At 44.1% G+C, this 12,663-nt stretch overlaps 1 pseudogene; it reads right to left on the reverse strand.

Moving 5' to 3' along the window:
• Nucleotides 1-329: 329 nt before the first annotated feature.
• On the reverse strand, nt 330-4,038 carry LOC133233973 (nucleolar RNA helicase 2-like; annotated as a pseudogene).
• Nucleotides 4,039-12,663: the final 8,625 nt, after the last annotated feature.

Here is a 12,663-nt window from a genome sequence, read left to right on the forward strand (position 1 = left end):
GCTAAGTTGCATCAGTTGTGTCCGACTCTGTGTGACCCCACAGATGGCAGCCCAACAGGCTCCTCTGTCCCTGGGAGTCTCCAGGAAAGAATACTGGAGTGGGTTGCCATTTCCTTCTCCAATGCAGGAAAGTGAAAAGTGAAAGTGAAGTCGCTCAGTCGTGTCCAACTCTTAGCGACCCCATGGACTGTAGCCTTCCAGGCTCCTCCATCCATGGGATTCTCCAGGCAAGAGTACTGGAGTAGGGTGCCATTGCCTTCTCCCAGGAACCCTACTATTAAGAGACATTTCTAAGTATAAAGACAGTTCAACTTAAAAAGTATCAGAGACATGCTTGACTTTATCTTATAATCTATAGACAATACATCAGAATATGTAATGAATCCATACACCTTTTCCAAAGGAATACCCAATACACAAGTAGCAATAAAGTTATAAATGACAGTCATCAATCAGATGAAATAATTTAAATGAAGCTTTTCTCTCTCAAAGAGATGGGGACTGGGCAAGTGGTCAGGAAGGAAATACAATGTGCTTTTAACTTTGTATGAAAAATAATGTTGCTGATAATAATGTTGTTCCACGTTGCTGAACATAGTTCTGTTTTTGGCAAATAAATCTTCTACTTCAAATTGCTGTCCAAATGCTTTATTAAAACTCTGCTTCTGGCCTTTGTTTTGGAATCTGTTACTTTTGTTGCCACCTCCTGATCGCTGTCCTCTGAAGCTTCTACTTCTTTCCTGCTGTCCCCTGACACCTTGGTTGGCCTCGCCTGTCCCCTGAAGCCTCAATGGCCTTCTCACTGTCCTCGGAAGTTGCAATATCCTTCCCGTGGACCGTCTAGCTCTGGTTGCTTCTGTGCTGGTAGAAGCTGCCAGTGCCGTGAATCATGCCACTATTCCCGTACTTCTGTTACTGATGCAGTAGGGATATCAAAGCAAACACCCTGCTTTCCTTTGAGAAGACCATTCCCTTCACTTTGGAATCAATATCCTCACCCAGCTGCTCTTTAAATTCTTTCCAAGCATAGCTAATGTTTGGCATTTCAATTGAGCACCACAAGATCATAATCACAGAGCCTGCTTCGGAGTTGATCAAGGAGCGCTGGGCTACTGACGTGGCACCGGAAATGCGGACCAGGGCTGCTGCCAGGGCTTCCACAGCTCCCTTCTCCGCAGTCAGCTTCTCGGCTGACTGCTTGAAGTGACCAATCGCAGTGGGAGGCACAGAGTCCAGGAGCCTGATGGCATCTTTGCTAGAAGCTTTTATTACCTCTGTTGCAGAAGGAACAGCTATTTGTTAAAATTTAATTCCTGCTTTTTTCAGACATTTCTCCAAAGAAGACTTACAGATGGCTAACAAACACATGAAAAGATGTTCAACATCACTCATTATCAGAGAAATGCAAATCAAAACCACAAAGAGGTACCATCTCACGCCGGTCAGAATGGCTGCTATCCAAAACTCTACAAGCAATAAATGCTGGAGAGGGTGTGGAGAAAAGGGAACCCTCTTACACTGTTGGTGGGAATGCAAACTAGTACAGCCACTATGGAGAACAGTGTGGAGATTCCTTAAAAAATTGGAAACAGAACTGCCTTATGATCCAGCAATCCCACTGCTGGGCGTACACACCGAGGAAACCAGAAGGGAAAGAGACACGTGTACCCCAATGTTCATTGCAGCACTGTTTATAATAGCCAGGACATGGAAGCAACCTAGATGTCCATCAGCAGATGAATGGATAAGAAAGCTGTGGTACATATACACAATGGAGTATTACTCAGCCATTAAAAAGAATACATTTGAATCAGTTCTAATGAGGTGGATGAAACTGGAGCCTATTATACAGAGTGAAGTAAGCCAGAAAGAAAAACACCAATACAGTATACTAACGCATATATATGGAATTTAGAAAGATGGTAACAATAACCCTGTATGCGAGACAGCAAAAGAGACACAGATGTATAGAACAGTCTTTTGGACTCTGTGGAAGAGGGAGGGAGGGATGATTTGGGAGAAAAGCATTGAAACATGTATAATATCATATATGAAATGAATCTCCAGTCCAGGTTCGATGCATGATACAGGATGCCTGGGGCTGGTGCACTGGGATGACCCAGAGGGATGGGATGGGGAGGGAGGTGGGAGGGGGGTTCAGGATGGGGAACACGTGTACAGCCGTGGCAGATTCATGTTGATGTATGGCAAAACCAATATAATATTGTAAAGTAATTAGCCTCCAATTAAAATAAATACATTTATATTTAAAAAAATTCCGCTTTTTGCTCCACTTGGGCTAACTGGTATTCGTCTTTGTGCTGGTAGAAGCAGATGCAAACCCCGGTCCTCTCCGCTCTACCTATTTGCCCATAATGATGAATGTAGGATTCCACATCCTTTGGTGGAGAACTCTGAACAACCAGATCAACCTTGGGGATGTCTCACCCATGTGCAGGAACATTGGTTGCAACCAAAACTCCAAAATCACCATTTCTAAAACCTCTCAGGGCGATTTCCCTCTGCTTCTGTGGAATGTCTGGTGTAATGACTGGCATCCTGTCTTACAGCCACATTCTGTGACAACTCCTGGGCTTCTTTCTTCATATCACAAAATATGATAGTGCGCCCTTGATAACCACTGTACACTCAGACACATCTCCAGTAACTGATGTCCTCTGAGCCCAGTGGCACTTGATAGCCAGATGCTCTAGAGTTATTGCAGTTTTCTGCGTCTTTTTACCAGTCAGGTCCACTTGTTCGTATGTAGATTTCATGTATTTCGTAGCAACATTATACACCCAATAGGGGCAAGTTGCAGAAAAAAGCAGTGTTTGGGGATTGTCTTCTGAATCTTTCTTGTATGTCACACATAAAATCTCTTCCACTTGATCAGGAAAGCCCATATCCAACATCTGGTCAACTTCAGCCAGGATAACATGCTTAAGTTTGGTGAGATCTAGCTTGCCATTCTGCAGGTGGTCTTTGATACGACATTTCACCATGAAAACAAGCCGCTGCCAGGTTTGTTGTGATGTCACTGAAGTCTCTGCTTACTTGACTTGCCAGCTCCCTTGTGGAGCAAGAACCGGTACCTGAGGGGCATGACCTCTCTTCCAGTCTTGCAGTTCTCCAAGAAGTTTCTCAACCAAAGGGATAGCAAAAGAGAATGTCTTTGCAGTTCCTGTCTGCGCCTGTGCAATCAAATCCTTCCCACTATAGACACAGTGAAACATCTTTGCTTGTATAGGAAACAGGAAGGTCACCCCATGGGCTTTGAGAAGTTTAATAGTTTCTTCAGATACGGGAAAACTAGAGAAAGCTCCTTCTTTTTGCTCCACAGTCATTCCCTGCTCTAACTCACTGTTTTCTTCACTGGCAGCTTCCTTGGAGTTGGAGTCAGGTCCAGAATCAGGGAATCCATTCTTGAGGTTGGGGCTTTTCTCTCGAATTTCTCCATTTATTTCTTTTTCTTCCTTCATATTTTTGGGCTTGGGTGCACCCAATTCTTCCTCAGAAGGCTCTTCATTTTTTATAACTTTTTTGGTTTTAAGAGAAACAATTGTATTTTCACAGGCCTCCTTTGAATTTTTTTGAACTTTGGTTTTAGGAGAAATAATGTCATCTTAGGATGGCTCCTCTTTCTTTTTTGACTTTTTAGATTTACGAGAATTCACATCAACCTCAGAAGGTTCTGCTTTCTTTTTAACCTTTTTAGCTTTGGGAGAAATTATTTCTTACTTTTCTTCTGCTTCCTCTTTAGTCTTACTAGATTTTGGCTTCTCTTTTTTACCTTCTCATTTTGCTTTTGCGGCGTCTCCACTCCTGCCACGGCTGCGTCTGACTCCAAATCTGCGTCACTAAGAAGTTTCCCTGGCATCACTCACACAAGCTGTGTAGGCCAACCAGTCTCAGTTGCTCACTGAGGACAAGCACAAAACTGCAAATTGACTAGACTTCAACATAGCACTGACATGAGACAAAAGGAAAGAAATACAGTGTTAGTTTATGCCCTCCGACCTCTGTGACTTGCTATCCCCTCCCTGGACCCTGAGTAGACTCAGTCCCAGGGCTGCACTGGGGTGGGGCCGACACAGCCGCGCAGGGCACCCTGCACTGAGGCTCCTCTTAAGCCTGTACTGTCTGGTTTTCTCTGGCTGGAGCCAGACTCCCTAGTGAACCCCAGAAATGGTGGCCTGACTCTGGATACAGGATATCCTGTATCCAGAGGATACAGGGGAAAGTCACCAAGTATCCAGCTCTCTGGTGCTGGGGTCCCCAGCTGAAGTCTCCTTCCTGAGTGTGCAGCCTCCTAGGCACCTCAGCAGGGAGTGGTACCCAAGGTAGGCATGAGCCTGGAGGGGAGGAGTGAAGCTTTAGGGAGAAGAAGTAGGGAGACTGAAGTCCATGGGTGTTTGCTCAGGCACACCCCACCGTAATTCACAGCCCAGGAAGCCCACTTTCCCTAAGGCTCTGGGCGCAGGTGCAACCAGTTGAACGTGAAGAAGTGCTGCCGCCTTGTGGACATTTCCTATAACTACACTTGTCCACCAGTGCTGACTGGCACCTCCAATTCAAAAGGCCTGTGGGGCAGTTAATGACAGCTGCCCTCAGAAAAGGCCCTGAGGCAGGTATTGCAGAAATGAACACCAAACACAACCTATGTTCAAGAAGCAAATTTCAAAGGTCAATCTTCCTCACATCCTTTAAGGAAAGAAAGAAAGAAAAGAGAGAAAAAGAACCCAGACGGCCACAGGCCAAGATGCTCAGCATCCCGAAGTATTACAGGGTGACGCTGATCAAAATGACAACAAGCAATCAAATCCCACTGGACAGAATGGCATCCTAACTGTCTGCAAACACTGCATGGAGGAGAGAGCCGGGGGATGACGGAACCTCCCCTCACATTCCCTGGGAACAGACATTGGCAAGTCTCTTGAAGGGACAGCCTGCACAGGGCAGAACACACAGGTCAAGAGAACTAAAGCTAGGATTCTAATACCCACACCTGGGCCTACATTACTAGGATTCTAATACCCACACCTGGGCCTACATTACTAGGATTCTAATACCCACACCTGGGCCTGTATTACAAAAAAAATCACCGTTCAAAATGACACATGAACCCCAACCTTCACTGCAGTGGTACCTCCAACTGCCAAGACACAGACACAAGAATAGGTCCACTGACAAATTAAATCTTAAGGAAATGTTGTACATATATACAAGGGGCTATTACTCAGACTTCAAATATCGCCAATAAAATTATGAAATTAAGCCAGTGGTCCCCACAAGCATGGACCTTGGAGGAAAATACACTAAGTGAAGTCAGCACCAGAGGAAGATAGAAGAATAGCAGATGATGTCCCTGGAGGGCGAAATTGAACAAAAGGGTTACAGAGGAAATAATTTGCATCATAAAATGAGACTGAGATTAAAACACAAATATTATTAAAAAAAAAAGAGAGAGAGAAAGTTCCAGGGATGAATTAGGAGGTTGTTACTACTGTATACACAGAAATCTGTATCTGTAATAGATTATGCACAAGAATTATCTCCTTCCTTCCTTCCACATATGTGCTGAAATGTGTATCTCTAACATTGTTGTTGTTTGGTCACTAAGTCGTGTCAGAAAATTTGCAAACTCCTTGAATGGTAGCCTGCCAGGTTCCTCTGCTCATGGCATTACCCAGGCAAGTATACTGGAATGGGTTGTTATTTCCTTCTCCAGGGTTTCTAATATACCCGCAGAAATATGTCTTGGTATTAGCTAAGCAACCAGGATTATTTTCCACCTTCCATCCTTCCTTCTGTGCATGTATCTAGAGAAATATTTATCTCTATCATATACCAAGAAATCTGTAGCTGTAATAGAACACCCACAAGGACTATCTCCTTCCTTCGTTTCTTGCACATGTACAAGGAAACTATACCTCTAATAAATGTTCCACAGGGATCTGATGTTCAGCACAGAGTACTTTATTCGACCTTGTTCAATAAACTGTGTGGCAAAATAATCAGTAAAAAGTACTAAAGCCCATAATATATGTGTCATAGCTGAATCAGTCCATTGTACACTGTGGACAAAGACAAAGCTGAAAATAGCCTGGACTTCAACATAGCATCAGCATGAAATAAAGGAAAGAAAAGTAATGTCTAGTTTATTTCCTCCAATCTGTTTGACTTAGGATGTTATCTGAATCTTGGTAGCTGAATAGGCTTAAACCAGGGATGGACGTGGGTGGTATTGAGATAGCCGAGCTGGGACCAGTATCCTTAGTGAACTGAAATCCTGATGGCCCGACCCTCTGACTTGGAGGAACACAGAAAATTGCCCAGATTGCAGGTTTCCCCGTGCTGGGGTCTCCAGCTCAAGACTCCTTCTTGAGAGTGCAGCCTCCTAGGCACCCCAGCAGGGAGCACTGCCCAAGTTAAGCATGAGGCTAGAGGGGAGGGGTGAAGCTTCAGGGCGGAAGAGGTGGTGAGATAGAAGGGCTTGGGTGTTTGCTCAGGCACACTCCACTCTAATTCACAGCCCAGGAAGTCGACTTTCCTTAAGGCTCTGGTGGCAGGTGGAACCTGAGTTGAGCATGAAGAAGTGCTGCCGCCTTGTGGACATTTCCTGTAAGAACAACTTGCCCACCAGTGCTGACTGGCACCTGCAATTAGGAAGGCCTATGGGGCTGTTAAAAGTCCTGCGGCAGGTATTAGAGATAAATTCCAAATACAATCGACTTTCAAGAAATCAATTTTAAAGGTCAATTTTCCTCATACCCCTTAAGGAAAGAAAAAAAGAACCCAAACAACCACAGGCAAGATGTTCATCATCCTGAATCATTACAGGAGTGATGCCGATCAAAACGACAACAAGAAATCAACAAGAAATCAAATCCCATCGGACATCGGACAGTTAAAATGGCCATCCTAACTGTCTGCAAACAGTATATGGAGGAGAGAGCTGGGAGATGATGAAATCCCCCTTCGTGTTGCCTGCGAACAGACGCTGGCAAGAGCCCTTTGAAGGGACAGCCTGCACAGGCCAGAACAAAACAGTCAAGACAACTAAAGCTAGAATTCTAATACTCACACCTGGGCCTATAGAAAAACCTTCATTCAAAATTACACATGCACCTCAACTTTCACTGTAGTGGTACCTCCAACTGCCAAGACATAGACCCAAGAAAAAGTCCACTGACAGATAAAATCTTAAAGAAATGTGGTACATATACACAAGGGCCTATTACTCAGACTTCAAATATCGCCACTGAAATTATGCCAGTGGTCCCCACAAGCATGGACCTTGGAGGAAAATACACTAAGCGAAGTCAGCAACAGAGGAAGAAAATAGCAGATGATGTCCCTGGAGGGAAAAATTGAAAAAAAGACATACAGAGGAAGTAATTTACAACTTAAAAAGAGACTTAAAAAGAATTGTTAAAAAAAGAAGAAAAGAAAGTGCCAGGTACATATTAGGAGATTACTACTACCTTATACACAGAAATCTGTATCTATAATAGATAATCCACAAGGACCTGATTTTCAGCACAGGAATTCTATTCAACCTTGTTCAATACCGATAAAAAGAACAGATACGCTGTGTGTGTGTGTATATATATATGTGTGTGTGTGTGTGTATATATATGTCTTAACTGAATCAGTTAATCACAAAACTGCAAATTGACTATACTTCAACAATAGCATTGGCATGAGATTAAAGAAAAGAAAAAGAAAAGTAATGCTTATTATATCCCCTCCGACCTCGCTTACTTGCGCTGCTATCCCCTCCCTGGACCCTGAGTAGACTAGAGTCCCAGGGCTGCACTGGGGTGGGGTTGAGACAGCCAGGCAGGGTCTGCTTCATAGAGATGCCTCTTAACCTGTACAGTCTGTTTTTTTTCTGGCTGGGACAAGCATCCCTATTGCACCCAACGATGGTGGCATAGTCCGCTGGCCTCGAGGATACAGGGTAAAGCTACCAAGAATCCAGGGCCCTGGCGCTGGCGTCCCCTGCTGAAGCCTCCTTCCTGAGAGTGCAGCCTCCCAGGCACTTCAGCAGGGAGCGGTGCCCCAGGTAGGCATGAATCTTGAGGGGAGGGGTAAAACTTTACGGGGAAGAAGTAGTGAGACTCAAGCACTTGGGTGTTTTCTCAGACATATGCCACTCTAGTTCACTGGGCCAGGAAGCCCGCCTTCCCTAAGGCTCTGGTCGCAGATGGAACAGAGTTGGGCATGAAAAAAGTGCTGCCGCCTTGTGGACATTCCTTATAACTACAACTCAATCTTTTGTGCTTACTGGCACCTCCAATTCACAAGGTCTGTGGGGCTGTTAGTGACAGCTGCCCGCAGGAAAGGTCCTGGAACGGTTATCGAAGAAATAAATTCCAAACACAATGAACTTTCAAGAAGCCAACTGCAACAGGTAAGTTCTTCTCACATCCCCAAAATCCCCAAATGGCCACAGGACAAGATGCTCAACATTCCCAATTATTGCAGGAGGAATGCCAATCTAAAAGACAACAAGAAGTCAATCCTCACCTGTCAGAATGGTCATCCTCACAAATCTACAAACAACAAATGCGGGAGAGAGCCAGGCAGAGAGGAAACCCCCCTATATGGTCAGTGTGAATGGACACTGGAAACAGCCCCTAGAAAGGACAGTCTCCTCAGGCCAGAAACTAAAGCTTCAAAAGGGCTCAGCCCATGGTCTGACATACCCACACCTGGGCCTGTATCCTGAGGAAACCGTCAGTGAAAAATACACAGGCACTCCATCGTTCACTACAGCACTGCTTCCTAGAGCCAAGACACAGAACCAGCAAGATGCCACCCGATGGATTAAAGGTTAAAGAAGATGTGTACATATATACAATGGACTGTTACAGTCATGAAAAATGGCCACTGAAATTGTGCCACTAATTGTCACAAGGATTGACCTTGGAGGGTCATCAGATCAGATCAGATCAGTCGCTCAGTCGTGTCCGACTCTTTGCGACCCCATGAATCGCAGCACGCCAGGCCTTCCTGTCCATCACCAACTCCCGGAGTTCACTCAGACTCACGTCCATCGAGTCAGTGATGCCATCCAGCCATCTCATCCTCTGTCGTCCCCTTCTCCTCCTGCCCCCAATCCCTCCCAGCATCAGAGTCTTTTCTAATGAGTCAACTGTTCGCATGAGGTGGCCAAAGTACTGGAGTTTCAGCTTTAGCATCATTCCTTCCAAAGAAATCCCAGGGCTGATCTCCTTCATAGACTAAGTGAAATCAGTTGGACGGAGAAAGACAATTTTGCCTTATAGGCAAAATACAAAAAGAGATACAATGGAACAAATTTACAACAAAAATAGTGACTCTGAGAATTCAAACACAAGTACAAGTTCCCAAGAAAAAGTGAAAGAGCAAGGATGAATTAGGACGTCAGGGCTAAGATATACACAGAAATCTGTATCTGTAATAGATAATCCAGAAGGTTATCTCTTTCCTTCCTTCCAAATATACACAGAAATATATATCTCTCTAGATACTCAGGAAGGACCTGATGGTCAGCACAGGGTACTTTACTCGACCTTCTGCAATAACCTCTATAGCAACAGGATCCAAAAAAGAACAGATATGCTGTATGTATATGTCATAAGTGAATCAGGTGGCTGTAATCTGAAGTCAAGCACAAAACTGCAAATTGACGATACTCCAAGACAGCACAGGCCTGAGACTAAAGAAAAGGAATAGAAAAGCAGTGCCTAGTTTATCCCCCACGACTTCCCTGAGTTGGGCTGCTCTCCCATTCCAGAAGCCTGAGCAGGCTTGAGTCTCATGTCTGGACTGGGCTGGAGTCGAGGCAGCTGGGTCGAGATGACCAAAATTTTAATAGAGACATGTAACCTGTGATTTCGGCCCCACTAGGTACAACAGCCAAGACAGGAAAGCAAGCTAGTTGTAGAAGTACAGACGAATGGATACAGACAATGGGATCCATGTACACAACGGAATATTTCTCAACTGTAAAGAAGTAGGAAATAATGCCAAGTCCAGCTTCAGGAAAGAAAGTATAGAGATGATCATTCCAAGTGAAGTGAGGGAGACAAGGAAAGACAAGTATCATATGGTATCACTTCTAGGTATAAACTAAAGAGGGATACAAAAGAGCTTATTGCCTGGAGACACAGGCTCCCAGACTTAGAAAAGAAACTTCTGGTCACCAGATATAAAGATGTGGGGCATGGAGAAATGAGCTGCTTCAGACTAAGATATGCACACTACTACTGGTAAAGAAAGTAAGAGACCAGGACCCACGTGTAACACAAGGAAACTTACTCCACACTCTGTATTAATCTATGAGGGGAAAAAACCCAACAAATCATATGTACATCTATGTAAAAGTGAAACAATTTGTGGTAGAAGGAAAAGGAAAAACCAAAACACCCACAAGATTGTAATTCACTGTACTGTGTGTGCGCTTAGTCGCCCAGTCGTGTCTGACTCTTTGCGACCCCATGGACTGTAGCCCGCCAGGTTCCTCTGTCCATGGGATTCTCCAGGCAAGAATACTGGAGTGGGTTGCCATGCTCTCCTTCAGGGGATGTTTCCAACCCACAGTTCAAATGATGGGATGAAAACAGAAAAAATGAAAAAGAAATTCTGACTCTATTTCCCTCAGGAAATACTGAGCTGGGCTGGTGTCACATCCCTGGAGCCTGACTGGTTTGGGTCCCAGGGCTGGAGTGTCCTGGGGCTGAGGGAGCTGGGAGCATGTAGCAGGCAGTGTGTCTCAAAATGGACCTGGGGTGCCTGTTGCCTCTGGAGAGCCCCCAACCTCCAGAGACAGGCAGGAGAAATTAAGAGATTGGAATTAACATATACATATTAATATATATCAAAGAGATAATTTAAAGTACTCACTGAATAGCACAGGAAAGTTTATTGAACACACTATAATTACCTATATGTGAAAAAGAACCCTAAAGGGAATAGATAAATGTCTATGTGTACCTGAATCGAGTTCCTGTAACCTGAAACAAACACAACATCAGAAATCCACTGTATTCCGATAGAAAATAACGAGGAATTTACAGACCACCCGCTCCTGCCCCCAGACAAAAAGAGAATGCGGCATGAAGTACTGCTGCCACCTTGTGGCCATTTCCTGTAATAACACCATGCAGAGCTGTGCTGCTGGGAATTTAACATTCACAAGGATTCTGGGGCTGTAAGTAAAAAACACTTGCCTTCCAGAAATGTCCTTTGTCATCGAAAGAGAATCCAAAACAAGACAGGCGTTAAAAAAGCCAATTTCAAGATGTAAGTTTAAATCACACGTTTTTTAAAAAATCACATGAAAAGATTTCAACATCACTAAACATTAGAGAAATGCAATTCTAAACTACAATGAAGTATCACATCACACCAGGAGGAATGGCCGTTGCCAGACACTCTGCAAACAATTAGTGCACAGAGGGTGTGCAGACAAGGGAACCCTCCTCCACGGATGCTTGGGATGGAAATGGGGAACACCCACTCGGGAGGACACCGTGAGGATTCCTTCAACCATGAAAATGAGAATGAAGTTAGAAAGCATCCTAACACCAATCACAAAATAAACACCAGAGAGCATAAATATCTAAATGTAATGATGGACACTATGAAATCCTTGAGAAAATTATAAACAGGACACAATCTGACATAAAACGCAGCAAGTTCTTTATGGGTCCATCTCCTAGAATAATGAAAAATAAACCACAAATCAGAAAGTGGGACTGAATTAACCTTAAAAGCATTTGCATACCTAAAGGAAATCCTCAAGGAAAGGCAAGGATAATCCTCAAAATCAGTTCAGTTCAGTTGCTCAGTCATGTCTGACTCTTTGCGACCCCATGGACTGTAGCATGCCAGGCCTCCCCATTCATCACCAACTCCTGGAGCTTACTCAAACTCATGTCCATCGAGTCGGTGATGCCATCCAACTATCTCATCCTCTGTTGTCCCCTTCTCTTCCCGCCTTCAATCTTTCCCAGCATCAGGGTCTTTTCAAATGAGTCAGTTCTTTGCATCAGGTGGTCAAAGTATTGGAGTTTCAGCTTCAGCATCAGTCCTTCCAATGAATATTCAGGACTGATCTCCTTTAGGATGGACTGGTTGGATCTCCTTGCAGTCCAAGGGACTCTCAAGAGTCTTCTCCAACACCACAGTTCAAAAGCATCAATTCTTCAGTGCTAAGCTTTCTTTATAGTCCAACTCTCACATCCATACATGACCACTGAAAAACCATAGCTTTGATCAGAGAGACTTTGTCGGCAAAGTAATGTCTCTGCTTTTTAATATGCTGTCTTGGTTGGTCATAGCTTTACTTCCAAGGAGCAAGCGTCTTTTAATTTATTTCATGGCTGCAGTCACATCACATCTGCAGTGATTTTGGAGCTCCTCAAAATAAAGTCTCTCACTGTTTCCATTGTTTCCCCCAAGTATTTGCCATGAAGTGATGGGACCAGATGCCATGATCTTAGTATTCTGAATGTTGAGTTTTAAGCCAACTTTTTCACTCTCCTCTTTCACTTTCATCAAGAGGCTCTTTAGTTCTTCTTCACTTTCTGCCATAAGGGTGGTATCATCTGCATATCTGAGGTTATTGATATTTCTCCCAGGAATCTTGATTCCAGCCTGTGCTTCATC

Source organism: Bos javanicus, chromosome 21 (genome assembly GCF_032452875.1).
Source record: "Bos javanicus breed banteng chromosome 21, ARS-OSU_banteng_1.0, whole genome shotgun sequence".
Classification (NCBI taxonomy): domain Eukaryota; kingdom Metazoa; phylum Chordata; class Mammalia; order Artiodactyla; family Bovidae; genus Bos; species Bos javanicus.